This window comes from Petaurus breviceps, unplaced genomic scaffold, assembly GCF_028583685.1.
Source record: "Petaurus breviceps papuanus isolate PSGF00001 unplaced genomic scaffold, PetGlider_PUasm1.0 90895, whole genome shotgun sequence".
Lineage (NCBI taxonomy): Eukaryota > Metazoa > Chordata > Mammalia > Diprotodontia > Petauridae > Petaurus > Petaurus breviceps.
Window position 1 is genome coordinate 4,958,686 of NW_027187372.1, and position 3,909 is coordinate 4,962,594.

At 36.4% G+C, this 3,909-nt stretch overlaps 1 protein-coding gene across 1 annotated transcript in view; it reads right to left on the minus strand.

The window, feature by feature from the left end:
* Positions 1-1,064: 1,064 nt before the first annotated feature.
* NIBAN1 (niban apoptosis regulator 1) overlaps positions 1,065-3,909 on the minus strand; it is a 213,657-nt gene continuing 210,812 nt past the window's right edge. The window contains exon 14 of the mRNA XM_069074417.1: positions 1,065-3,909. This exon is cut by the window's right edge and continues 1,598 nt beyond it. The gene's annotated coding sequence lies outside the window, so the exon portion shown is untranslated.

Here is a 3,909-nt window from a genome sequence, read left to right on the forward strand (position 1 = left end):
TGGATGGTACATAGAAAAACTGCCCAGTAAATGCTTTTTCTTCTTTTCCTGTTAAAAGATAGAAACTTTTGAAGAGTTCAAAACTGAAAATAGAACCAAGTTTTTATAGACAATTTTTTGGAGGTTCCCAAGTTTCACAAAGTAGGTGATACTGCCCCTGGGAGGCTCTGGAACAATCCAGAGGTCAGCAGCAGCCTTGGGTGCAATTGGGGGACATGGAATAAAAAATAAGGGGGCTGTGGAAGCATAAGGAAAGAAGAGAAGGGTACATGTTTCATCTGTTGGGTAACAGAGTTAAACTTGTAGTGATTATATTACTGATCAGTGGTCAGGTAACCAGTAAGTCTTAACAAGCAAGTGTTGGCAGGTAAGCATGTTGCACATTGTTGGAAAGTTCAACATGCATCTGTAGGAATATGTGCATGTAATGACTTGTTTACAATATAATACTATATAGTTACATGATGCAATATTGTGTAATCAAAATTTCAAGGCTGGAAACCCCCTACAAATTTATAATAAATTATTAAATTTAAGATATGTCATTTAAAAAATGAAAAAAACATGAAAGGGTTAAAGAAAGGTTTGCAGTGGCGTGCTGATCTTTTTTTTTTTTTAATTTTGAAAAGGGGGCAGTTAAACCAAACAAGTTTGGGAACCTCTGGACTAAAAGAAGTAGATTGTTACTTAAACTTGAGATCAATCTAATTCAAGAACCAGATGGAACTTTAGAGGCCATGTACTTCAACTCTCTTATTTTATAGCTGTATTAAGGATCATAAGAATTGAGTGACTTGCTCAAGGTCATACCAGGAATGAGGAATAGAACCAGAGTTCAATCCCAGATCCTTGAACTCTAAATCTAGTGCTCTTTTCACTATTCAAACCAATGCGTATCTAGTATTACATTATCATTATGTCTGCCGCACTGGCATCACAAAAGAAAAAGAAAAATGAACCTCATTTCTGAAAGATTAGCTTTTAGCTCAGAGTTAATATTAACAAGAAATCAGTCAAGAATCACGCTAATATTTGAAAAACGAAACAAAAATGTATCTGGACAATTCTTCAAAGAGAAACATTTTATTGGCATATAAGCACCTTACAAGGTAAGTAAATGGTTACAAAGTATTTTGAATTTTATTAACTTTTTGCAGAAACTAGATGAAACAATCTACAGGGAGTAAGCTTATAAGGACCATGTTTTGTTTTCTTAAAACTGCTACAAAGAATCAGTACACAATTCAGAAGGTTTGGCCCTCAATCCTGTAGGAACAAGGTGCAAAGACAAGACTTCCCAAGCCTCTTAGAGTCACAATGCTACGACTGATTTCATAACATCATCCTCTCCTTTCTTCTAAAATTTTTGATGCCTGGCACATGGGCTATTTAAACATCGAAAGCGAATGGAAAATACTTATGTTCTAAAGAAACATTCCCAACTACCACCAAAGACTTTTGTTATGCCTCTTGAAATAATTGTTGGCTCCCTCAAGAAGTGGGATCTAAATATGGGAGACACCATTCATGAAAAAGTCCATGCCAAAGAATCCTGAAGCCTTTTGCACAACTCCAGGGAGAGTTTGCTAAATTTAAATCTCATTGTGGTGGTTCTCAAAAATCTTTCTCTGAAAAGGTAATTTGCCACATGTATTCATTGCAAAGCATACATATCCCTACTGAAAGTTATAAATGGACAAAGTGCAAATCATAAAAACTAATTATCTCTCTGGAGGAAATGTTCCCCCCACCCAAAGTCAGGAGGGTTAAAACCAGTTGATAGTCATACAGCTTTCACCCAAAATTAATACATAAAAGTGATTGTGATGGCAAGAAACCATTGGTGTAAATTTCCACACATTGAGCTAGATGGACATGTATCAGGGAACCCAAGGATAATATTCATAGCCCTTTAAGAATGCTAAGTTCATCATAAGCTTGATATTAAAAATCACAAAAGAAGTAAATGAAATCCCTATTAAAGGCACATGAGGCAGTGTGATATGGTAGAGGACCAGCCTCAGTATGAGGAAGATCCATGTTCAAGGCCTGCCTCTGATAAATACTAACTGGGACTGTGGGCAAAGTGCTTTCTCTGTCCCCCAGTTAACTATCAATTGGCTATACATAAAATATAAATTGCCAATATGCACAAGTGAAGGGACTTCCCAACACTGATAAAAATCATAGCTCTAGATTAAAAAAATTAAAGTACTTATTTCTCTATTATTGTTGTTCAGTTATTTTGTCATGTTGTAATCCCATTTGGGTTTTTTTTTTTTTTTGGCAAAGATACTGGAATGATTTGTGATTTCCTTCTGTAGCTCATTTTACAGATGAGGAAACAGAGATAACCAGGGTTATGTGACTTGCTCAGAGTAAGTTTCTGAGGCCAGGTTTGAACTCAGGCACTAGATCATCTAGTTGCCCCCACTTATTTCTTACTCCACTCTGAAATGGAACAATCATCCTATACCTTTTGGTCAAGGTAGCAAGATCTAGTGGGAAAAAAGTACTAATTATACATCTTGGCTTGAGCCCTAGCCCTGACAATGGCTGAATCACCTTATTTCTTTTTTTTTTTTGTTTTTGTTTTTGGAAGGCAATTGGGGTTGACTTGCCCAAGGTCACACGGCTAGTTTTTGTGTTGTGTCTGAGTCCAGATTTGAACTCAGGTCCTCCTGACCCCAGGGCCCTGCTCTAGTCACTGTGCCTCCTAGCCACTCCGAATCATCTGATTTCTTAAGGCCTAGGTTTCCTCATCTATAACATGAGGAGCTTGGTCTTAATAGTTTGTAAAGTCCTTCACTAGCTCCAACATCCTATCACTCTACTGACAAGTTATGAGATATTTTAAAATGATTATTATTCATTTTAATCTTGATAGTATCTATGTAATTTAATGACATGTAACCTGATTTCTTTTTCTTTTTTTATTTTCTGGAATAACACAAGATAGTATATGTAGAAAAAATGTCAGTCTGTCAAACAGTTTAAACAATCATGATTATTTTTTTTTCCTTTTTAGAATAAATCTACTTTGAGCTTTCGCTTTGGTTGGATTTTTTTCAGCTAGACAACCCAGTTCAGACTGGTTCTTCAGACTATAAATAAGGAGGACTAACTGTCCTTGAGTTGATTTTCACAAGTGCAAAGTGAACTTTCATTGCCAAATCTGAACTTTTCCCTAAAACAAAGTTGCAAGAACAATGTTATGTCTCCTTTTCACTCCCCACCCCGAAATAAAGTGTAAGCTCCCTGAGAGATGGGGTTGCTCAATGCGTTGTCTTTCTATCCCCAGAATCTAGCATAGTACCTGATACATAGTAGACAGCCTAATAAAAATGTTTGTTGAAAGTAAAACCAAAAGCCAAAGTTACAAATACAAAGGTGACAGATGATAGTAAGAAATTCACCAGCCCAATGGTTAATGTGTCTGAGAATAAGTTTAATTGGATACAACCTTTCTTAAGACTTTTCAGCTTTCTCTTATTAAGATTCCTACATTTATAACATAATTAACATGTGTGGGCCTCAAATTTCTACAATAACTGTCTGTGTTAATGAGCTTGTTGTTTTGTTCAGCCTGTCTGCCGATGATTGATGAACTCCTAGGAGATAGTGAAACCGGGATATTAATGAATGATAAAAGTTGGCATTACTGTAAACATTTGCATTATTCTCTTTAAAGAGAGAGAGAGATGTTCTAAAGTGCTCTCAAAGGCAATGTCACCTAAATGTAGACAGTGTATTGTGAAACCTGATCACAGTGTTTTCCCAGTCATAAAAATATAACTCTCATCTTTGTCTATCTGTCCATCTCCCTCTTCTTCTCTACCCCCCTCCTATCTATCTTCCTCTCCTCTCTCTCTCTCTCTCTCTCTCTCTCTCTCTCTCTCTCTCTCTCTC